Below are 26,612 nucleotides of genomic sequence, written 5' to 3'. Positions count from 1 at the left end.
TATTATATAATAAATATTATTATATAATTCAAGGATCAGCTCAGTACAAAGACAGAACCAGGCATGAATGGATTAAGCACAGTCTCCTCAGAAAAAGGCTCTACAGTATGACCTACACAGATAGATAAATTAAGACTGCTGCCTGAAAGGGACAGAATATATCCCATATAGTCGTGTAGTTGTGTTGGAATGTCAGTAAACAAGGGGTTACTCAGAACACAGAGCCCCAGGGGGAAACAAGATATTCAAATAAAATATACACTCACTTTATTATTGTTATTATGCTTAATTTATTTAAGGTAGAGTTTTAGTGCTGTTATACCAATACAGTTCAGTCGTCTTATAAAATTAGAAAATATTAATAAACTACAATAAAAAGTCTTATAATAAAATTTAAGAGAAATTGAATTACTTAATGTTGTTGTTTATGTACTTTACACTATATTTCCCCTTTTGTTGTAGGGGTTAGTGGTATATGTATGTATGTAAATCTTTATTTATAAAGCACTACTTATGTACAGAGCGCTGTACAGTAGAATAGAATAATACAACAGGGGGTTATTAAAATAATAATAGATAAATACATAGTATGATAATAAATACAAATAAATACAAGATACAGTTGCAATAAGTTAAGAATCAAGGATAGAGGTCCCTGCCCCGTAGAGCTTACAATCTAAAGTGGTGTTTCCATTAGTTTACCACAATTCTTGCTTCTGGGTGATACTCTCTTCTCTTAATTTATTTAGTACCATCATACCATACAGCATTTTACAGAGAATGTTTCTTTACTCATATCAGCCCCAGGAGGGCTTGAGAGGTAAAATTATATTTTTATGTTGCATGCAAAGTGTATGTTACTGTTGGAATAAAACTTCAGCAATGATAGGCAGGAATTATTAATATTTTATGATATTAACACTTATTTATAAAGAGACACCATATTTCACAGCACTATATAATAGAGATGCTAACCACCACATTGCCATGCTATAGACTTGTAATGGCAGCAGGCTATTAATGACCTTTTGTAGGAGTGTTCTGTGTCCTTTTAATTGATTTGCTTTGTCACTTCCTACCACCTTAGTTAAATCAGACCCAGACAGATATCTGGGTTACCTCAAGTAGTGTACAATAGCATAAATATGTGTTAGTTGTACTGACAACATCACACTACATGATTTTGCTCTGCATTATATTATGCCCTTACCACTCCTGGGACAAAATCCTTTGTAAAGGCAAAAAACTTCAAAGGATTCAATGCATAACACATGAGTTAGTTAGTATTGTCATCACAGATGATAGCTGTACTTAGAGTTCTGCTTCCAAACTGCGAGACCAGTCGCACTTGTCTGGTGAGGCCTGAGTTGCCTCCTCCCTTCCCATTTTTTGTTTCTTAAAGGGTTTTGCTTTCTGTAGATGAAAGCTTTATCTGCAGACACTTCTAACCCTAACTTAAATTTCACTAATAATGCCTGGTGCTTGTCTGGGTGAAAAAGTTTGTGAGGCCTGTTCTTGCAAGAACAAACAAGAATGCTGCCCTTGGCCCAGTATTTTGTACCTATTCCAGGGTAATTCCAGTCCTGCAAATGCATACTTTGTAGGAGTTAGCATATTCTATGCAATGCATGGACTACAAGTGAAAGGGACACTATACATATATAGTGTTAAAATTTATGTTCGCTTTTAACCAAGTATTGCACATGAGACAGGTAACCTTTCTACAGCAACTACTTCCTTTTGGAATTATGCAAAGGCGAGAGACAATATTTGGTCCCAATTTCTCTCCCAGTACTAGGAAGAATAATGTACTCTGTATAATGATCAACTCTCTCTCACACTCTATGCAGTATAAGGTATCATCGGAGAATAAATTATTTTTAGGAATACCACAGAACTATGTAAGTCTGTAGTGTCCATAGGAAACTTTATATTTATAAATAAATATTATAAAAAAAAAAAATTCAGTAGGCAATATGCATAATATTTTATATTTTTAAAGTCCTTTATACTGGATTTATAATGCACATGGATATCCACAGGGTGGCTATCTAAAGCCCACCTGAGAGTCTGTGCAATTAAGAAATAGGGTTGCAGTGACTTATTGAAGACAAATGCCTTTCTTAATGGTTTTAATGGTATCCAGTGCAACTGTAAATGTTCTTTAGGTGCTGTGATGTACATTGTCCCTTTAGAACATATATATAATGTGCTATAAATAATATAGTGATATGTCACAAGCATATTTTTATATTCTGCAAAGTCACAGTTGAAATCTGCTTCATCCTTATAACGAGTCACACCCTGAAAATAGATACCTATTATCCACACAAATATATCATTTCCTGACTAATATAATTTCTTTCATCTATTCATATGATACCACTAAAAATAATAAGTCTAACTCACAAGGCCTATATCTACATGCATGTATATGGTCAATACATTACATTGCTTCTCTGTTCCAGAAGAGATACAATGCTCCATTCACACACAGTATCCCTACACAAGAAACAATAATAATTGGAAAAAGTGTTCATTAATGTATTATATTCTGTAGTCGACGACCATTTGTGTGTTTCGATGGGATAAAGGATGAACGACAAGTAAATGGCACCCACAGCAAGGAAGGGCATTGGTCAATTCTGCAGCATGTTGCGGTTACCTAAATGCCCTCTGATATCCTTAATAACTCACAATTTAAAGTGGATGGGGTAGGATATGTTTCCTTAGCATATACCATTTACTAAATAAAAGAAAGAAATATCTATTTGTATGCATAGACAAACTTGTATGAGCAAAAGATGCAATATTACAAATCTCGCTGATTATTTTGGTTTTAGTCCAATCTATCAAACATCTGCAGAAATGTCACAAAATGGCAGACTGACATTACACTACATAGTTATATGCTATTTGTGCAAGACTTTCCAGAATCATTAAAGCAGCTTTTTGTAACACCAGTGACAAATAAACTGCCAATGTGTCCTGCAGTTGTGCAGACTAGGTAACATAGTGTAAGAATTCTACGGCTTTACTCTATGAATAAATCACACTCTGCATATAAGAAATTGTGGGTGTAAAGTTTCAAATGCACAATGGGCATAGTGATCACACTGACGGATATTTCGATTATTTGCAGTATAAGTATTTTTTCCACACTATATGCAAAAACCTTTTAAAATGTTCATAATTAGGTGTAAATCCAAATGCAGAACATGTTTTTATTTATTTTTAAAAACTGCCAAAACCATTCAGTTAAAATGGCTAATAAAGCTAAAAATAACTGTTACAGCAAAACACAAGAGATAAAAAGTTCCCCTTACCTTGACAGGGCTTTGAACATATGTGCTGCTTGTGGTTTTTCTTTGTCAGAAGTCATGGGGAAGTATTTTTTCTTGCACTCATTTCCTGATGTGTGTGTCATTCACAGTAGAGAACAAATTCCTTACCAGGAAGTAAGAAGCTAAAGCAAACTGATTCTCCCAGCTTGCCCAAAAAGACAAGCTTAGCAATTTCATCTACACAGATCTGCTTATTTCTGCTTGCTTGTACTTGGGGAGGAGCAGCAGTTCACTTGCTGGCTGTACTATAGCCATGCATGCCCCTCTGAGTAGATGAAGGTGAAATTATATTGCTTTCAGAGTTTAAACCACATCATATTTTTTCTTATTATTTTATACAGGTCACTAAAAATTTGCTTTCAGTTTCGTGACTTTAATTACATGTAATAAAGGTGCAAATTAGTCATCTGTTGGGGAAGGGTTAGATCCCCTGTGGTGATTTAAAAAAATAAAATAAAAATCCGGGAAATGCAAAAGAAAAATAGAAGATATAAATAACGAAAGCGAGAATATGCAAAGTACATTTCTATATAGCGTCACATTTAATTCAGAATATTCCCAGTTTATAAGTAATCAATAACGACAATGCATGTACAGACAGGTGTTAGATTGTCAGTTCATGGTGACAAAGAGAAAAGTAAAAAAATAAATTGGGGGAGGTTGAAGGAAGATAGTGGCGAAAGAATGCTGAGAAAGTGGGTGGAGGAAGAGTAAAAAAGCCCCAAAAATTAAAGAAGGCAGACAGTGTGAGCTCGGGAGAGAGAGTGGTGCGCAGGCGCAGTGGCTGCCGATGTGCCATATTGGAATGAGGCAGTGAGCAGCGGTGGGGGGTGAATAGCTGAGAAGCACAGGGGAAGAGAGCAGCGCACCGGGCCCTGCAAATCTTCCTGGAAAAAGTCTGGACGGGTAAGAAAAAGCTCAGCAACGGGTCTCCTTAGACAGGGGGGAGTCTGGGCTACCTGCTGGGGCCGGTTTCTCGCCTTTCTGTGCGCTCACATGTTTTTTAAGAGCTTCCCAAGTTTGCAAGACTGTATCCCTGTAGGAGGATGTTGTGTATATGTGTGTGCATGGGAGGGGGCAGCTGGCTGCACTTTAGCAGCAGTGCATGGACATTTGTCTACCTGGCAATATAGATCTATTGGGCTGGCATTGCCCTGCCATTGCCCACTCACTTTCTGCACATTTTAGGCACTGCCAGGAGAAAAAAGCCACAATAACAATGAGAACACATTAAGATCAACAACTTCATGCAAACTCAGCATAATGTGTCTGTGAGTGTGAGCAATATTCCTCCCAAGAATTACTGTGCAGTGAATAGCAGGAAAAATGGCAATGGGATGCCTCATGTGCCTGCACTACAAGCTGTACTTCGTGTTATTTTCCTGCTTCTATAGAGGCATCTCCACTGTAGTCTGTGCCCTGGTACACTGGCACTGCTGAAAAATCCTAATACTCCTTGCTGCTACTTTATGGGCACAAAATCATCTTTTGGCTTTCCAGTATATGATTTACTTCTGTTTATATTTATCTCATTCACACCGGCATCTTTTAATTTTATTAAGATTAACTTTTATTTTCCATTATGCCCATGTAATAATAATTTCTTAGGCAAAACGTGAAATAATTACATTTAAAAAATTCAACTAATTAATTACCATTTGCTGTCCAGACATCCACAAGGGTTGGTAAAAAAAAAAATATAAATATATTTATGTTAAAACAACATCACCAGCAAACATGACATCAAATAAAAAATTAGGGGCCATGCTAGTGTATTGCAGTAGGTAGGAGAGGGCAGCTTTTCCCAATTTGCCTTCACAAAACTTGGATTTTGTTTTGAAATTTAAAATGAACTGCATTATGAGATCTTTTTTTTAATCTATTTTTAAATTATCATTTGTACACACCTCCCAAAATTAGCATATATTTATTTAGGTTTCTGTTTCACTACACCAACCTTGATTGGAGTTTGAAAAAAAGTTTTTAAAGGGGTAGGTCACCCAAAAGTTAACTATAAGTATGATGTAACAGTATTCTAAAACACTGTTCAGCTACGTTTCTTGTTCTATTTAATTTTTTTTGGTTTTTTTTTTTTAGATTTACATTTGTTGTCCTGTTGCTTTCAGGGTTGGAATATTTGCTGTCTGGTTGCTAGGGGTAGCAATAAAAAAACTGAAATAGAACTGAAATGAAAGCCTCTGGAAATAGGAAGAATAGGTACACTAACTAAAAGCATGCAAAATAATTAATATATGCCAACTAAAAAGTTGTTGGAAATAGGTTGCTCTGTAACACTACACTAAGGGGCAAAAGGGGCCAAACTGTGTAAAATAATTTTTGTTGGAAAATGGGTAAAAATTGGTGTCAAAATAAAATGGTATATTTCTGTGTGAATATTATCTTTTATTGCCATATTTTACTCCATTATTATATACCACTTTGGGCCTTGTAGAAGCCATTAATGTAAACTGAAATAATTCAGTGGCAAGTATATTCTGGTGTGATAAGACACTGGATAAATGCTGTTTTTACTAAACATTTTATGCAGTTAATACACACCTTTATAGATGTTCTTTTTTAACATGACGGTGTGTGGTGTATTTGATTCATAAACACAAGGTGGGGGTAAGTAAAGTAAAGTACTATGTAACCCTCCTACAACACAATGGGCCAGATTTGACAACTGGCATTTTAAGGTTATTAGAGTTATTATAATTTCTGAGATGTTCTGTTATGACTACATTGTATAATTACTCCTGGTATTTTAGTTATAATAACAAAGAAGACTAACTAGTTCAGACCTGATGTTATACAGGTATGGGATTCCTTATCTGGAAACCCATTATCTAGACAGCTTCAAATTATAGGAAGGCCATCTCCCCATAGGATCCAGCTTAACAAATATTTCTAATTTTTAAAGCTGATTTCCTTTTTCACTGTAGTAACAAAACAGTGCCTTGTACTTGATGGTAACTAAGCTGGATGAATCCATATTGGGGGGGCAAAACAATCATATTGGGTTTTATTTAATTTTTAAATAAATTTAAAAAAGGGATCCCTTAAGCTGGCTATACTTTCACCAATAAAATAGTACAAAACTAGTTTTCAGATGATTTTTTTAAAATCTGCGCGTGTATTGTGTATCTGAGGATATACTTGGGGGACCTGCAATGGAAGTCACTTTCGTATGTTCATGTTCAGACCTTATCCTACAATTTCAGTTTGAATGTTAGTTTAAGATTGTTGCGTTTAAATGTACGATCGATATCCGAACGTTCGCCGGAAGAAGACTAAAATCTAAATGTGTATGGCCTTCCACATAAAAGAAAATTTCATCTTTTTTGAAAGAAATGCAAGCCATACTTGTATGCAGTGTGTTTGTGCCCTGGTAAGGGGCTATTATCAATCTAATTTTAATCAAACTCATTTGTGCCTTGGGTACAATGCATAGTTGTCACCAATAATTCATTGGGGCTCATCAGATTCAGTCTCAGTTTTAAAAAACAGAAAAATGACAGTTTAATAATGTAGAGATAATGATCATTAGTGAATTAAATTCTGAGATGTACGCTCATGTGCTAAAGGACTAACCCAGTATTTTACAGCTTTATTTTTGTATCACTCTGTATTTATTTGTGACTATTTTGCCTCTCTGAAGTGTGATGTACAGCAGTAACTCTATACAAATAAAAATATCCACACACATCCAGTTTACAGTGAAGTGCTTATGGAATACTGTATTCCTATTGTTTAGTTTGTTTTTATTAAATATGCCTTTTGTCTAATTTGTATTAGAAACCACACAACCCTACAAAAAAAAATTAAGCATTAAGGGGCAAGTTCACCATAAAAAATAACTATTAGTATGATGCAGACAGTGATATTTTGAGACAATTTGCAATTGGTATTCATTTTTTATATTTTGTGGTTTTTGAATTATTTAACTTTTGCCAAGGCAACTCTTCAGTTTGGAATTTCAGCAGCTGTCTGGCTGCTAGGGCCCAATTTACCCTAGCAACCAGGCAGTGGTTTGAATGAGAGACTGGAAGATAAATAGAAGTGGATCTGGATAGAAAGTGATCAAAAGTAAAAGTCAGTTATGCATATTTGAGATCTGGAAGGAAGAAGGTAAATTATTCAAAAACATGGAAAAAATAAAGAACAATTAAAAAATAATGAATAAGATATTTTATAACATACAAATTATATCTTAAAGGTAAACTTTCTCTTTAAAATCAATGGGGTAGATCAGATTTCAGACACTTTTGTTTTGTTTGTATGTATGTATATGTATGTATAACTTTATTTATAAAGCGCCACAAGGGTACGCAGCGCTGTACAGTCTTACAATATACAAAATTACACACAGGGAGGACAAGTGTTATAATAAATACAATAAATAAGTATAAATACACAAAATACAGCAGAACTACACTTGTTTATTTTTGACATCTAAACTATAAGTTCCTAAATCTTTATTTTCCACCACCTTATAGGAGTAGGAAGTAGTGCTCATTGTAGTGATGTGCGGGTTGACAAAAATTCGACCCGCACCTGACCCAGGCTGCTGCTCTGTGGCTATTTATATACCCTAGCCTGACCCACCCATCTCTGATGTCATGAGGGGGCGGGGCAAGGCAGGTGCGCATATATAAATATCCACTCCTGTAGGCAGAAATGGGGCGAAGTTAGGTTGCGGGTGGGAAGGGCGGCAGGAAATACTCGCCCTGAACTCGCCCGCGACCCAAGGAATTTATGCGCATGTCGGCCCAAATCTGTCTGACCCACGGGTGTCGCCCCAGCCTGCGCATCAATAGCTCATTGACTCGCTAAACATAAAATTTGTTACATTACTTGATACATTATAACCTACTGATCATGTTCCCTGAGCTTTACTACACCCTGTTCCAAATTATTATGCAAATGATATTTTTCTCATTTACCAAAATAATTAATGTAAATAACCGTCAGCATAATTCTCATGTTATCAACTATTAAGAGTACAATTCAAATTTTATTGAACAAACCTAATGATAACAGTATTTTTGAGAATAAAAAACTTACAATGCACTGTTCCAAATTATTACGCACAGTATGTTTCAAAACACTTTATAGGTTGTAAAGAACTGAAAATTGTCATTTGCATAATAATTAGGATTAGGGTGTAAAGTCAGCTGTTACAATAGACACATCAGATGCTGGCCAGAAATGTATCAACAAATGCAGCAAATTGTAGCAGATTAGATTGGCAGCCTGGATATTGAGCTGCAGCTGGGGAACACCAGAGGGTGGCAAATGAAGCCAATTCATTGTTAAAGCAGAACAGTGAAAAATTAAAAAAAATGTCGTAAACTTTATTTGTGGTGTATTCTGTGAAAACAAGTGAAAAAGTTGCAAATATGCATTTCCATTTTTAGGTCTCCTTTTGCTAGAATTACCTACTGAACCGTGGTGCGTTAAGAGAGGGCCTTAAGGTGTACATGATATTAAACAGTTAACCTGTAGTTCTGAGCATCCCTTAGGGGCTGATTTACAAATTCACTAATCCGAATCCCGAATGGGAAAAAATCGGATTGGAAACGAACATTTTGCGACTTTTTCGTAGCCATTACGACTTGCTCGTAAATTGTCGCGACTTTTTCGAAGCCATTACGACTTGCTCGTAAATTGTCGCAACTTTTTTGTAGCCATTACGACTTGCTCGTAAATTGTCGCGACTTTTTCGTAGCCATTATGACTTGCTCGTATATTGTCGCAACTTTTTCGTATTGAGCGCTCGTAAACGTCCGGCAAACCTTTGCGACTTTGCATGATTTTGGAAGCCTCCCATAGGACTCAATGGCACTCTGCAGCTCCAACCTAGCCCAAGGAAAGTCACAATACTGAAGCTTGAATGAATCCGAAACTTTCGTACTCTGCGCGACGGCTACGAAAAAGTCGCGACAATTTACGAGCAAGTCGTAATGGCTACGAAAAAGTTGCGACAATTTATGAAAAAAACGCAAAATACCGATCAATACGAAAAAACCGCATTCGGATGCTTTTCGGACGTTCGTGGATTAGTAAATGTGCCCCTTAGTGTGTATTGTGACTGTGCTGGAATTTGTAATTTGCTGTTAGTTTCTTTTGTGATTCATCATTTGGAGTTGATAATTTTACCAGGAAATGCTTTCCTGATTAAATATTGAATTTACACCCTTTCTGATGAAATACACGAGGTGTGTCAGTCAAGAACTCAGAGAAAACAGAATTCTAAGCAACTTTCCATATACATTCATTACAATTTTTCATTTTTGATATTAACTTATTCAGTTGGGCTTATGTTAAACACATTGAATTTCCAGGAAAAAAATTTTTTTTTTTTTAAGGGTTGGTTCAGGGAAAAACTTAATATTTTATAGAATGGGCAATTCTAAGCAACTTTTCATTTGGTCTTCATTTTTCTTATCTTTTATAGTTTTTGAATTATTTGCAACCCTTTTAAAGGAATACTGTCATGGGAAAACAGGATTTTTTTCAAAACGCATAAGTTGTTAGAGCTCCTCCAGCAGAATCCTGCATTGAAATCAGCTTCCATAGAAAATAATGATCTATTCCTGCTTTGAGCTAAGAACACATTTCAATGTAAAGCCTATCAAAACAGACATTTTGCAGCTTCGCATATAGGCTTTTGGCTATTTTGTGCCAGAATGAAAGTCATGGAAAAACTCAATATATTATACAATGGGCAATTCTAAGCAACATTTCAATTGGTCTTCATTTTTTTTTTTAATCTTTTATAGTTTTTGAATTATTTGCAACCCTTTTAAAGGAATACTGTCATGGGAAAACAGGATTTTTTCAAAACGCATCAGTTTATAGAGCTTCTCCAGCAGAATCCTGCATTTAAATTTGTTTTTCAAAAATGCATACATTGGGGCTAGCCGTATTCTTCATTTCCCAGGGTGCCACATGTGACCTGTGCTCTGATAAACTTCATGACTGACTGGAAATGAGTTTAATCATGGTTTCAAACAACTCCAAAAGCAGGAAAATCTGAATGTTGATAAATGGGCCTCTAACATCACAGTTACGCTGTTAGGGTAGGGGTACATGGGGAGATTAGTCGCGCTGCGACAAATCTCCGTTTTCGCGGGCGACTAATCTCCCTGCAATGCCATCCCATTGGCTAGAATGTAAATCACTGGTGGGATGGCATACACAGCGCCGTGATTTTGCCTTGAGTCGTCCCCGACAATAGAGAATTGTCTCGGCGCTACTAATCTCCCCGTGTTCCCCTTCCCTTACAGAGTAATTCTATATGGCCTGATACAGCAGGGTTTATTTACTAACATAAAAGCTAAATTTACCAAGTGCAATTGTGCATAGCAACCAATCAGTAATTAGTTTTGCTCAGTCTACGGACAGATTGGATTGCTTGCAATCGGCAACTGCACTGGTGCATGTCTCATAGTGCAACTTATATTTTCATCATTTCCATTTACTGTGTGACAAAATTACCTGTGGTCAGACACTGAAATTAATTGAAAAGTAGCAAAACTTTCTGGCAACTTGTTAATGAAATCTTACCAACCAGATGTTTTGTCTCAGCACAACACGACTTGTCTATGAAAGTGAAAAAAAAATATGATTTTGCTGGCAGCTTCCATAGAAAATAATGATCTATTCGTGCTTTGAGCTGGGAACACATTTTGATGTAAAGCCTATCAAAACAGACATTTTGCAGCTTCGCATTTAGGCTTTTGGCTATTTTGTGCCAGAATGAAAGTTAGGGAAAAACTTGGTTTTAAAGGGAAAAAAAATTCTGCTATTAATGCACTTTAATTAACACTGTCTGCAATACATGTGCAAGAAAGATGTATTTATTTCTAAATAAATAGAAAAATGATGCAGCCACTAAGAGCTGAGCACACTTCATATACAGTGTAACAGATGATTAACAGAATGAACAATCTGCAGGGAGTGTTAAATGTACAGGGATTTATGTGCTAGGAATCAAATTCCACTATCATTTCAGTTATGTTTGCTTCACTTCAAGTAATAGTCTCAGCTTTGGACTGGGTACCTGGAGCCCAGTGGGACTGCCGGTGGTGGCCCACCACATGCATGGCTGCCCTATCTTAACACTCCCTCTCTTATCTCAGACCTGGTCAAATAGGCTTGCTGTGATTTGTAATATAGCCCAACCTACCCATTTATGACTTAACCAGGGGCAGGGTGGGAATAGGTATATTATAGATAGCAGCTGCCAGCTTAAATCAGTGGAGTTGGGGCCACCAAGGTTTTTGCATAGTACTCCAGTGGGCCAGTCTGATGCTGGATGGTTTGACTAAAAGTGACGGGAAAAATTAAAGGGGTGGTTCACCTTTAATTTAACTTTTAGTATGTTATACAATGAACAATTCTAAGCAACTTTTCAACTGGTCTTCATTATTTATTTCTAATAGTTTGTGAATTATTTACCTTCTTCTTTAAACTCTTTCCAGCTTTCAAATGGGAGTCACTGACCCTGACAGCTATAAACTATTGCTCTGTGAGGCTACAGTTTTATTTTTACTTTTTATATTTTTTTTATATTCAGGCCCTCTCCTATTCATATATCGGTCTCTCATTCAAACCACTCCCTGGTTGCTAAGGTAATTTGTACCCTAGCAACCAGATAGCTGTTATAAATCTGGAGAGTTGCTGAACAAGTATTAAAATACTAATAATATTAATAAACTAAAAATAATACAAAAACAAAGACCAATTGCAAATTGTCTGGAAATATTACTCTCTACATCATACTAAAAGTTAAATCAAAGGTGATTAACCCCTTTAATATAGATCAGTAATCAACCTTTTTCAGTTCAAGCCTCACTGAAAGGTCCAAATTTTAGATTATAAAAATAATGTGGATTATTGGTTTATTTAGTTTATGTATTATTTTATGTGTATGTATGTGTGTGTGTGTATGTGTATATATATATATATATATATATATATATATATATATATATATATATATTATATTTATTATTTATTGGTTTAATTATTGCAAATATTGGTTTATCGGTCATTCAGCCACAAAAAATACTAGGCCTGAGAGCCAAACGATTGGATTGGATAAGGTGGGGACATATTGGGAAAAGATCTACTCATTTGGCAACCTTGCCAAACAAGTTGAGCTTTAGGTGTATGGCCACAGTTTGTGGCCACTGCCTTAGATTGTATGCTCTTCTGGGGTAGGGACTAATGTGGATGAACAATCTTTGTAAAACCATGTATATAAGTTGCAGAGTTTTAGCCAAATTATTTGGGTCACACAGGCTAGAGTACTGTTAACCCTTACATCGCTTTGCTGCAGCACCAAGTCCTTTTATGCATGTTACTATAGTATCACAGGACATGATGGATTCTTATTATTTATAATAGTATACTGGCAGTAATGCGATTTTACTGGTGTTGTTGCACAAAAGGGCTCATTTTAAAAAAAAAAAAATATATATATATATTTTCTTTTTAACAAGCTCCCTAATGGCAAAGGTATACTTTCAGTGTGGGAAAAAAGTAATAATTGAATATGAAATAATATAGTCATATCCCTATTACTCCACCTCCAAACCTTTAACAGTGAGTGAGGCTCCAACTGGAGAAATAGAATTGCAAAACCTTTCTTGTTCTGAAGCAATACATAACATATTGAGAGCCCGGGGCCTTTTATCAAGGTCCGTTAGGCTGGGAAGGGAAGGATACTCCTACAAGCTACGTTGTTTCAGCTGCAGTGTGTCTGGAAGCACTGGCTCTTTGTGTGATAAAACTCCCTCCCAACTTTCCGTGCTGTTTTTTCCATTCGTTTGACTAATGAATTTGTTGCTTACTACTATAATGTAATATCCCTAAACATTATGCAGAGGGAAGGATTACAGAAATATGCATAAACACTTGCATCCCATTAACTGAGTGCGCGAAGAAACCTGAGGCCTGTGTAGTGGTGATTTTATTGGAAAGAAAGAATGCTGCTCAATGCCAAACTCTGGGATTTTTATATATTATAGTATATGTCCTGTCTGAGACCCTCCTGATCGTGTTGCACTACAACTCCCAGCTGTATCATTGAGTCCATGCTCGATTTCCTGCTGCAGCTATTGTAACCAAATTCTAATATCTCTTTTATGTAGTCAGCTGTCTTCTCTTCAGTCTATACTACTTATCTATATTGTATTGTAAATAATGTACCCCCTGTTGTCAAATATAAGTATATTATAAGTCACAGAGGAGGCCCAAGGCTATGTGCTTTTATACAGCTCATGGTACTCCAAGGTGACTTCTAATATTGTCATATTTTACATTATTTATTATAATACACAAGTTTCAATGAGTCATGTGACAACAATTACATCACCTAACGACCAATTATAACTGATGACATCGCTAAGCACCATTTAAGCATATAATTTATGGGATATTCAGGACTGTGTATTTTATCCTTATTATATAGTATAAACAGTGCTTAGTGATGCCATAAGTTATAATTGGTGTTTAGTGATGTAATTTGTGTCCCACGACCCACTGTAACTTGTGTATTTTATTATTATATTACATTATTATTATTATCATTCCTATTCAGAATTTTATTCAAGTTATAGTCCTTTCATAGCCTTTCTAATTCCCTAACTGTTATCTCCAGCTCCAAATTAGGCCCTGGCATTTTAACTACACAGAGGCCCAAACAGCCCCCCACCTGTCTAATAAATAGTAATAAATAGTGTTTCTGGGTAATAAATGCCATAACTGTACAGGTATGGTACCTGTTATCCAGAATGCTTGGGACCTGTGGTTTTCCAGATACAGAGTCTTTTTGTAATTTGGATCTCTATACTTAAAGTCTACTAAGAAATCATTTAAACATTAAATTCATTAGGATTGTTTTCCCACCAATAAGGATCAATTACATCTTAGTTGGGATCAATAACAAGGCACTGATTTATTATTACAGAGAAAATATTTTTTTTAAAAAAATTAAAATAATTTAATTAAAATTAAGTCTATGGGAGATGGCCTCCTGTAAGTCTTAGCTTGGATCCTATACCTGTATATGAAAGATTCATTCATTAAGCACGGTACTATAACTGAATTGTTAGTGGTCAGTGCTTTGCTGGTTACAATCTACCTGTTGGGCGCCACTGCCATAACTGAATATGTGTTTGGGCAAGGTGCAAAGTGCAAATGAAATGGGTGCAATTTCAGGTTGCACTCCTAGAGCAAGCAATATGGTAGTTCCTACTTATTTTTTGGATGCATAAACGATTATGTTCTGTGCAAATAGCAATGTTCTTGTAAGTTTGGGCTTTTTTTGTTACCAGTGTAGTAAAAGTTATACTGTGGGTATAGTATGTTTTAACTACTGATTGTACCAAAGTGGGCCTTCTATACACTTTTAGCCGTCCGTTTAGTTAAGTTCCTAAAAATTGTCTTTAAGATTGGAAACTCTTATGGGCAGGGCCCTCTTTACCTATTACATTAGTAATTGGCTGTTTTTATATGTATTCTATGTTTAATTTATATACCTATTTATTGTACAATGCTGTTGAATATTTTGGCATTTCATATTAATAATAATAATAATAATATTAATAATAATAATAATAATAATAATAATAATAATAATAATAATAATAACTCATCACCTGTTATCACTGCAAATTTTTTTGCACTTACTTGTTTACTTATGTGCAATGAGACAAATTTGTCTCATTGCACATAAATGCCCAATAAAATGGTCTTCATTTTTATTTAGTTTAGTTACAGAATTATTTGCCTTCTTCTTTTAACTATTTCTTTCAAATGGGGGTCACTGACCCCAGCAGCCAAAAAACTACTGTTGTTACTTTTTATTAATTAACTTTCTATTCAGTCCCTCTCCTATTCATACTCCAATCTCTCATTCAAACTACTACCTGGTTGCTAGGATAATTTAGACCCTGGCAACCAGATAGGTGCTGAAATGCCAAACAGGAAGGTTAAGCAAGAAGCTAAATACAGGTATGGGACCTGTTGTCCAGAATGCTCGAGACTTGGGGTTTTCCTGATAAGGGGTCTTTCCGTAATTCGGATCTATTAGCAGAATTAGTCTGCTAATAGAATTATTTAAACAGTAATTAAACCCAATAGGATTGTTTTGATTCCAATAAGGATTAATTATATCTTAGTTGGGATCAAGTGCAAGGTACTGTTTTATTTTTAGAGAGAAAAAGGAAACCATTTTTTTTAAAAATGTGAATTGTTTGATTAAAATGGAGCCTATGGCAATTGGCCTTTCTGTAATTCGGAACTTTCTGGATAATGGGTTTCCGGATAAGAGGTCCAATACATGTAATTGAAAACCAATTGCAAATTGTCCCAGAATATCTTTCTCTATATCATGCTAAAAGTTAATTTTAAGTTTAGCAATCCCTTTAATTCTGGTGGATTTATTTGGCACCACTTCAGTAGACCAGACTAATGAATAGTTTATATAAAATAGTATTAGCAGTTTTTAAACACATTACTAAATGTAATTATGGCCGATATAGTTATTCACACTGTATTCATGATTAATTCACCATTAATGCATTTCTAGGTATGATTGTTTTGTAGAAACAGCGACATTGTCTCTCTAAGGGGCACATTTACTAACCCACGAACGGGCCGAATGCGTCCGATTGCGTTTTTTTCGTAATGATCGGTATTTTGCGATTTTTTCGGAAAATTATCGCGACTTTTTCGTTACCAATACGATTTTTGCGAAAAAACTCGAGTTTTTCGTAGCCATTCCGAAAGATGCGATTTTTTCGTAGAGTTAAAACTTGCGCAGAAAGTTGCGATTTTTTCGTAGTGTTAAAACTTGCGCGAAACGTCTCGCCTTTTAAGTTTTAATGCTACGAAAAAAGCGCAACTTTTCGCGCAAGTTGTAACGCTACGAAAAAAACGCAACTTTCGGAATGGCTACGAAAAACTCGCGTTTTTTCGCGCAAATCGTATTGGTAACGAAAAAGTCGCGATAATTTCCGAAAAGTCGTAAAGGCGCCGAAAAAATCGCAAAACATACGAAAAAGTCGCAAAATGTTAGTTTTCCAATCGGAATTCTTCCAATTCGGTCGGAATTCGTGTCTTAGTAAATCAGCCCCTAAGTGTACAATTTCTGGCATTTTTTCTCCTATTGCTACTCTCAGGGTGGCGATAAAAACTGGTGAAAATTTTGTCTTTATTTGGTTATAAATCCAGAGATAGTCTTTAATAAACCTTTTGCAAAAGCTTATTTATTTTGAATGTGATAATAAGCAATAATATGTATATGAACACCAGAAAATTCTCACAGAAGTGTTTACAGTTTAGTGAACCAGCTCTGGTGTATTTTCTGATGCAGGTCATTATCGCCATTTATCGCACTTTAGTAAAGAGGCGCCTTAATGCTTAGCATGCCTTTTGGCTTTGATCTTTCCATGCTTTGTGTTACTGCCATAGATTCTACAGGCCCTGGAATTTAAGGGGTTAAGCAAAGATGCTGTTTGTGTGTGCAAAATGAGAAGGTGTTTAATCACATCCAATTGCTGTTGATTCTTGTTTAAAACTGTATTGTTGTCACATTATTTTAGAACTGTATATCTTGCTGTTAGCATTCAATGCAACTTGCATATATTATGCTTTCCATAACTGGAACCAGGCTGTACAGACTCATTTATTTATTTCCTGTTATTTATATAGCACCAACACATTTCTGCAATGCTTTACAGGGATTATTCATCATTCACATCAGTCTCTGCCCCAGAGGAGCTTATCACATTCACACACACACACACACTATGGTCAATTTAGTCAGAAGCCAGTTAACCTGCTTGTATGTTTTTGTAGTTTGGTTGGAAACAGGAGTAACCTCACGCAGACATGGGGAGAACATGCAAGCTTCTTGCAGATAGTGTCCTGGCTGGAATTGAACTCAGGACCCCAGCACTACTCACTGAGCCACCATAATTGGATGTACTGAGGGCTTGCTTACCTTGTTACCCATTAGTAATGCAGGGGGTCAGCTCACCCTGCACCCGACCCTAACCCACAAAACCTTAATCTGCACCTGACCCTAATCTGCAAAATGTTGCCATTGTAGGACCCGCACTCAACCAGTCCTTGGTTTCCACTCTGTACTTTTGTGCACACCTTAGGGTCCAAGACAGTGGGGAGCTGTTTGTGGCTCTGTGTACTTAAAATGCCTGGGCCTATTTTACACAGTTACATAGTTAAGTTGGGTGGAAAAATACCAAAGTCCATCAAGTTCAACCTTTTCAAGCAAACCCCAGGGCACACACACATAGACCCATACCGACCTATATATATATACATACACATACATAGACTATACATACCAACGTCAATACTAATTGTAAATTTCGGTATCACAATAGCCTTGGATACGAACTCATCCTGGCATTAGCAGAATCTGCCATTACAACATCACTAGGAAGGGCATTCCCCAACCTCACTGCCCTCACCGTGAAAAACCACCTACATTTTTTCAAATAAAAGTTCAGTTCCTCTAATCTATTGTGATTTGTAATGTATTAAAGTATCCTATCCCTTATTGTCCCATCCAAAAGCTTTCCTGCCATTTATGTCAGACTAACAGGCCTAGAGCTCCCTTGACAAAGGCGTTTGAGCTGAAACGTTGGGGTATTCTCTCATCCAGAGTATCTGCCTTCATATCCTTTTGTTCAGTTTTTTCACTAGGGGGTATGTATTGTTTATTGATGGATATTGTACTGTTTAAGATGCAATATTTTGGCTGCATAACGATTTGTTAAATAAAAATGTCTTAACTATAATACCTCCCTGGGAAAGTTCTTTCTGGTGTTCAGGGTTAATTTGGGGTTTTATTGGTATATATAATCCTCTAATGGGGGGATTGTTGAAACTCTAGCACCTGGATATTTCATATATTTATTCTTTTTTGATTGTTTGTAAAGGGCAAGAATATCTTAGCAAGGAGTGCCCTCCATTATTCTAAATTTTTAACAGGCCTATAGTTTCCAGGCTGAAAACGGGATCCCTTTTTGACCCTGCCAAGGGGTCTTCTATCATTAGTGGGTGTGGTCAGCTGAAAGTACAAACCAAAAAAGTTCCAAAAAAGTTGGGACACTAAACAAATTGTGAATTGGGCCATAACCTGCACCTGACGATTGAATAGTTAGAGGCCTGTATTAGACAAGAATGGGAGAGCATTCATAGTAACATAGTAACATAGTAACATAGTAACATAGTAAGTTGGGTTGAAAAAAGACATACGTCCATCAAGTTCAACCATAATGCCTATATATAACCTGCCTAACTACTAGTTCCTACATTCCTATTCCTAAACTTGAGAAACTGGTCTCCTCGGTCCCCAGACGTCTGTTGAGTGTTGTAAGAAGAAGGGGAGATGCCACACAGTGGTGAAAATGGCCTTGTCCCAACTTTTTTGGGATTTGTTGACACCATGAAATTCTGAATCAACATATTTTTCCCTTAAAATGGTACATTTTCTCAGTTTAAACTTTTGTTCCGTGATTTATGTTCTATTCTGAATAAAATATTAGAAGTTGGCACCTCCACATCATTGCATTCAGTTTTTATTCACAATTTGTTTAGTGTCCCAACTTTTTTGGAATCCGGTTTGTAATAACTAGCATTTATACATATCCTTACATATGTTTATAGCATATGGCAAGATAAAGCCTGTATCTAATATAGGAATTCCATTCTGCTAAGTACACGTCCCCAAGCACATTTTTTAAAAGGATAATCTTCAGTTTGATATTTAATTGTGCCCATAGAGCATTAAATCTACATTATTATTAGAAGTGCTGTTTTATAAATTAATTTATAACATTATGTACACTGCTTTTTGAAAGGCCTTTCCTTATATTGATGAATATAAGATTTATCATCAGTAATTTATTATTATTATTATTATTATTATTATTTATTATTATTATGTTACAATAATTTATAAGAGGGGTATTACTTAAACATGTAACAAATCAGGGCTACAGAATAAAAAAATATACAGTGATGGTGTGAGCATCAAGTGAATGAGGCCAAGGAAAGCAACATACATGAATTTGCAACAAATATCAGTACAATATCAAAGCACATTTTTAAAATTCCATGTGAATGCATCAAAAGCTCTGCTTGTACAGCCCTGCAATTGATATGCAGATGGTACACTTCAAACCTGTACTGCTTCTGATCCCTCTGATTGGATGCCATCCTAGCTTCTCCTGTGGCTGCGAGCTGCTGATGTGCAACATCTCCTTTGACTGACATTCTTTTTGAGTGTATATACATATATACATAAAACAAGCCAAAAAGTAGTTGCACTCACTTATTAGAGAAAATGGCTGCATGCACACCGCAAATAAGTAACATAGTCATATAAAGCAGGGCACTCACAGGGCTTTAAAGTATGGTGATAATATATAAAAAGTATTTGTTATTCCAACGTTTCAGTCCTCCTTGAAAACGTTGTCTTTGTGCCTATAATCTAGCTTGGCTTATTCTACATCATTATAGGTTTGGGTCATGAGATATGGCAATCAAATTCTGTAACCAAATAAACATATAATGTTTAAACCCCTTCTTTATACTAAGTACTGTTAAGCACTAGTAATGTGTGGGTCAGGAAAAACTCAACCCGCTCCCTACCCGACCCACAAAACTTTAACCTACACCTGAAACTAGCCTGTAAAATGTTGCCATCGTAGGGCCCACACCTAACCCATACCCATGACTCTTTGTCTGGCACTCAAATATGAATACTGTTCTATTTCTCCACCCATGGGCTGGCATGTTGGCAGGGATGTGAGTGTCTCCTTGGATGACCCTTACCTGTGCCACATTTACAGTTATCAAAGTGGAAGCCCCTTACTAGTGCTACATTTATAATGTGCTTACTTGGTGTTTGTGTGTCAACACAGGACTTTAAGTCTTTTTTGCCTTGCTCTGGATTTTCTTTACTGTAATGTTGTCAGTAATTGGCTTTATTGATCTTAAAGGAGACGGAAAGTCATTTATAGCATTTTACTGCCAATAGATTTGCCACATTAGTGCCACCTAGAAAACTATATTTATTCTGCAGAAAACTTAATCATACCTGAGTAAGGAGCCCTAGAAGCTTTCTCTGATTGCAGCTGACATTTTAGCTTGGTGTTTGCAGTCTAGCCCTTATTGCTCAGATCACACATTCCTAAGGATGGGGGGGATTGAATTTTATGAATTCTTATGGGTTGGGGGAGCAGGAGAGGAGAGAGCTGCGCAGACTCTAGTCCCAGGAATGAAGGATGTTTCTGAGAGAGAAAGTCAGATACCCTAAAAGCATGTTTACAAAAAAGGAGACAAGAAATCCTGTGTTTCTTTTGATAGAGGTCTCTCTACATAGACCTTTCTGATAAAGCTTACTTAGTTTTTCCCTTTTCTTCTCTTTTAAAGGAAATGAATAGACCATAGAACAAAAATTTCACTTCCTGTACCATCTCTAGATAGAATGATATTTGTGTCTGACATTTCTTGTGGCAATGAAAATATATACTGTATATGAATATACAAAGAAATGTTTTGAAACTGACCTGAGAGAAAAAAATGTTAAGTTAAATGAATAGGTTTCATTTTAGGTGTTACCAAACTAAATATATAATTGCTATACGTTGCCTACTGCATTGCAATGTTCATCTTATGTTATTAAAGGTAAAATATACACATACATTTGGGGCTTTTAATAAAAATGTACCATTACCTTTAATTCAGCAAAGACATCTCTATTTTCTTATGGTTTCCTGTTAGAAAGGACTAATGATTTTAGTTTGTTGCTTTACCCTTACGTCCCCAGGAAATAAAACATGTTCATTGTACATTAACTGAAATTTAAGGGGAACTGTCAATCTTTTGTAAAAACCCACTACTGTAGTGGGCGCTTAATTGTTTTTCCCAAATAGGTTTTATATTTTGTGTGGTTATATATATATATATATATATATATATAATATAAAATGTAGATGCAGTACCAGCCAGCACTCAAAGGACTTTACAACAAATAATCAGTAAAGAAATGGTTAACAAAAATTTGCTTTACATGGTTTTTTATTAATCCAAGGTTTCAGTTCCTGAAATGTTGAATTAATAAAAAACCATGTAAGGCTACTTTTTGTTAACCATTTCTTTATTGATTATTTGTAGTAAAGTCCTTTGATTGCTGGCTGGGACTGCATCTACATTTTGTATATTTTCTTTTGGCCATAGCACTGAAAAACTCTGTTTTTGTGGTGTGCTATCCCTGTTGTAACTATATATATATAAATATAAAAAAAAAGACCAGCAACACAGAGTTTTATTCCAAAAAAAGATCAATCATGTATTAAAAACGCATGAACAGCCAACGTTACGTTTCGGTCCCCATCGAGAATTGAGAAAGGTCCCGATGGGGACCGAAAAGTAACGATGGCTGTTCATGTGTTTTTAATACATGATTCATCTTTTTTTGGAATAAAACTCTGTGTTGCTGGTCTTTTTTTGGATATTTAAATCATTTACCTTGCACCCGAGGTAAGAGCTGAATCAGAGTGCCACCCTGGGTTCGCTATATATAGGTATAGGACCCGTTATCCAGAATGCTTGGGACCAAGGATATTCCATAATTTGGATCGTCTTAACTTAAGTCTACTAAAAAATCAATAAAACATTAATTAAAAACAATGGGATTAATTATATCTTAGTTCAGATCAAATACAAGGTACTGTTTTATTATTACAGAGAAAAAGGAAATCAGTTTTAAAAATCTGAATTATTTGATTAAAATTGAGTCTACGGAAGACAGGCTTTCCATAATTCAGAGCTTTCTGGATAAGGGGTTTCCGGATAACAGATCCCATACCTGTGTGTGTGTGTATGCATATAATATATATATATTTTTTTTGCAAACAACCATCCTTTACCAGCTGAGTCATAACAGTATGCACTGTCACCTGAGAAGAGACATGCCTAAATTGTAATATGCCTGGCAAGAGATTAATTTGCCTTGCTGTGCGGTGCAATGTATTGTGCAGCACCAAATTTATTTAATGTGAACGCTAAATTATTTTTCTGCTGACAGAATTCCTTTTTTATCACAACATACTTTACATGGTTACAAAATTAATTTTGTCAGTGCAGAAACCATTTTGGAGCCCAAAATTAATTCTGTACAAACATTTCGATGTGACAATACAGGTATAGGATTTGTTTTCCAGAAACTCCCTATGCAGAAAGCCCCAATTATAGGAAGGCCATCTACCATAGACTGGATTTTAATCAAATTATTCTAATTTTTTAAAATATTTTCATTTTCTCTAGTAATAAAACTAGAGAAAAACTAAATATATTTTGTCCTTATTGGAGGTTTCTTAAATGTTTACAGAAAAAACATTTTTAAGTCGTATGTTGGTCCAAATTACTGAAAGACCCCTTATCTGGGAAAACTGGGAGGTCCTGAGCATTCTGGATAGCAGCTCTTATACCTGTATAAATTTTGTTTGCACAAAATTATTTTTGCTGGTGACAAAACTATATTTTTGAAGAACATTATTTTGACTGTGAAATGTATGTTTTAGCAACAAATATATAATACATGAATTTTGATTTTACAAAATGTATTTTGTGTTTCAAAGTGTATTGTGTACAAACTGCACTCATAGGATTTCAGGTGCAATTTTTCTAAAAGCAGCCATGTATTCAAAGACTGCCTACAAACACTGTAGCCCAGTCCTGAGCACAACAACATTTTTCATACAGGTCCATATGTGATCTTAAAATAGCAGTCTTTGCCCAGTAGTGCGGTTTACCTTCAAAAAAGCAAATATTGCCAATATTGTTAAGTTTTCTTTTACTTGTTATAAGTATGTTTCTAACATTCAGATTTCTGTTGGACTGCAGTGTGTGAGGCAAATGTGTATCTAGTTCTCCTGCCAGGTGTGTATGTGATAGATGACTCCTTGCACCCATGGGCAGAGTAGCAAAGTGTTTTCTCACCTGCCCGTGCCTTTTAAATGGTATTACTAGTCTTCCTTATAGGGCTACTTGCTGTTACGACACATGCACTGCAATTTGCATTACAGAATCATTTATCTCTGGAAGGGTGTGCAAGAAAGCAAAGCTCACAGCTCCTGCTAATTGTAGTCACTGCAGTACCGTGCAAGAGAAGCCATGCCAGCTAGTGGCTGCTGTAGGAATGTTAGAGATTAGGAACAGCAAAATGGAAGAGGGAGGTGGGCAATCACACTAAAATAGCAAACAGTAAGCATAAAAAACCCTGAACAGTAGTACAGGTATGAGATCTATTATCCAAAATACTTTGTACTTTGGGCTTCCAGAACAAGGGGTCTTTTAATATTGAGTACCATGCCTGAAATGTTCTTTGTACACAGCACTTTGTCCAGGCCTGGACTGAAATTCAAAACAGGCCCTGGCATTTTAAGTATACAGAGGCCCCAACAGCCCCTCACCAGCCCACTAAATAGTGACTGTCTGTGGCATCTTACAGCAGCCCCTCTGGCATTTGCCAGAATCCACAGATTGCCAGTCTGGGCCTGACTATGTCTTCATGGTAGCACAATTGTAAATCAGCAAAAAAAAGGATCTATCTATCTTTCTGTGTGTGTGTGTCTGTCTATCTGTCTGTCTGACTATCTATCTATGTATCTCTCTATCGATGTATCTATCTATGTATCTATCTATGTATCTCTCTCTCTCTCTATCGATCTATCATTTATCTATGTACATTTTATGAAGAAATGAAAGTGAAACAGTGGGAGAAATGAAGAGAGAGAATGTCAGTCTCGTGCTGAGTGCAGCAGATTAAATAAATGTGTGGCAAATGGGTGTGGAACTCTTGCAATGAGCTGCACATCCCTCTCGCCTTAAAGGAGAAGGAAAGGCAAAGTCACTTGGGGGTGCCAAAATGTTAGGCACCCCCAAGTGACTTGGTGCCCCTGTACGAAGAGAACAGCACCAGCCCGGGGCACCTGCAGTGCTTCCTCCTTCCTGCTTTGCAAGCGCGCGCATGCGCAGTAGAGTGAAAAGCCAAACTTTAACAAAGACGTCTGTATTGAAATGTATTGAAAATTATGATTTAATAGGTATCACTGAGACCTGGTGGGATGATAAATGCGACTGGGCTGTGAATTTAAATGGTTATACACTTTTTAGGAGGGACAGAGAGATTAAAAAGGGTGGAGGGGTTTGTCTTTACGTAAAGTCAGATTTAAAGCCATGTAATAAAGACATTACCAATGAAAACGTCGAATCTCTTTGGGTAGAAATTTCAGTAGGGCTGAAGGTCACAAAGAAAATGGTCATTGGTGTATGCTATAAACCACCCCGTATAGATGAGGGGGGTGAGGCCCAGCTATTGTTGCAAATGGAGGAGGCTTCAAAACTGGGTCAAGTTGTTATTATGGGGGACTTTAATTATCCGGACATTGACTGGAGTAATGGGGTGGCTAAGTCAGAAAAAGCTAGTAGGTTTGTAAATATGCTAAATGACAACTTTTTATTTCAGGCGGTTCAAGAACCTACTAGGAATGACTCTATTTTGGACCTGGTGATTTCTAATAATAATGAACTCATCTCTAACATTTGTGTGGGTGAGCATCTGGGGAACAGTGATCACAACATGGTCTCCTTTGAGATAATGCTGCAGAGACAGCTCTATAAGGGAGTAACTAAAACTCTCAATTTTAGACGTGCAGACTTGCCAGACTAATTTAGTCGCCTTTTATGAGGAGGTGAGTAGGCACCTCGATGCTGGAATGGCAGTTGATGTCATCTACTTGGACTTTGCTAAAGCGTTTGATACAGTACCTCACAAAAGGTTAATGATCAAATTAAGGAATGTTGGCCTAGAACATAATATTTGTAATTGGATAGAGAACTGGCTGAAGGATAGAGTACAAAGAGTGGTGGTAAATGGAACATTTTCTAATTGGACCAGTGTGGTTAGTGGAGTACCGCAGGGGTCAGTCCTTGGTCCTTTGCTTTTTAACTTGTTTATTAATGACCTGGAGGTGGGCATAGAGAGTACTGTTTCTATTTTCTAAGTTCCATGCAGGATGCTGCCGCTTTGCAGAGCGATTTGACAAAATTAGAAAACTGGGCAGCAAACTGGAAAATGAGGTTCAATGTTGATAAGTGCAAAGTTATGCATTTTGGTAGGAATAATATAAACGCGAACTATCTACTGAATGGTAGTGTGTTGGGGGTATCCTTAATGGAGAAGGATCTAGGGGTTTTTGTTGATAACAAGTTGTCTAATTCCAGGCAGTGTCATTCTGCGGCTACTAAAGCAAATAAAGTGCTGTCTTGTATAAAAAAGGGCATTGACTCAAGGGATGAGAACATAATTTTGCCCCTTTATAGGTCCCTGGTAAGGCCTCACCTTGAGTATGCAGTGCAGTTTTGGGCTCCAGTCCTTAAGAAGGATATTAATGAGCTGGAGAGAGTGCAGAGACTGGCAACTAAACTGGTTAAGGGGATGAAAGATTTAAACTATGAGGTGAGACTGTCGAGGTTGAGGTTGTTTTCTCTGGAAAAGAGGCGCTTGCGAGGGGACATGATTACTCTGTACAAGTACATTAGAGGGGATTATAGGCAGATGGGGGATGTTCTTTTTTCCCATAAAAACAATCAACGCACCAGAGGTCGCCCCTTTAGATTAAAGGAACGGAGCTTCCATTTGAAGCAGCGTAGGTGGTTTTTCACGGTGAGGGCAGTGAGGTTGTGGAATGCCCTTCCTAGAGATGTGGTAATGGCAGATTCTGTTAATGTCTTTAAGAGGGGCCTGGATGAGTTCTTGATCAATCAGAATATCCAAGGCTATTGTGATACTAATATCTACAGTTAGTACTAGTGGTTGTATTTATAGTTTATGTATGTGAGTGTATAGATTGGTAGGTGTGGGTTAGGTGTGCTGGGTTTACTTGGATGGGTTGAACTTGATGGACACTGGTCTTTTTTCAACCCTATGTAACTATACTATGTAACTATGTTTTCTCCTAAGGGATCTGGCACACAGGGAGATTAGTCGCCCACGACAAAACTCCCTGTTCGCGGGCGACTAATCTCCCCGAGTTGCCATCACCTGCCATCCCACGGGCGGTGGGATGGCACACGCGGCGGCGTGATTTCGGCAAATCGCCGAAGTTGCCTCGCTAGGCTTTTTAGGCGATTTGCCGAAATCGTGCCGCCGCATGT

General features: G+C 36.6%; 1 protein-coding gene across 1 annotated transcript in view; it reads left to right on the top strand.

Moving 5' to 3' along the window:
- Window positions 1-4,017: 4,017 nt before the first annotated feature.
- Window positions 4,018-26,612, top strand: part of sfmbt1 (Scm like with four mbt domains 1) — a 56,914-nt gene continuing 34,319 nt past the window's right edge. Inside the window, 1 exon segment of the mRNA NM_001374840.1 lies at window positions 4,018-4,250. The gene's annotated coding sequence lies outside the window, so the exon portion shown is untranslated.

The sequence above is a fragment of the Xenopus tropicalis genome, chromosome 4 (genome assembly GCF_000004195.4).
Source record: "Xenopus tropicalis strain Nigerian chromosome 4, UCB_Xtro_10.0, whole genome shotgun sequence".
Lineage (NCBI taxonomy): Eukaryota > Metazoa > Chordata > Amphibia > Anura > Pipidae > Xenopus > Xenopus tropicalis.
This window is presented reverse-complemented; position numbering and strand designations above follow the sequence as displayed.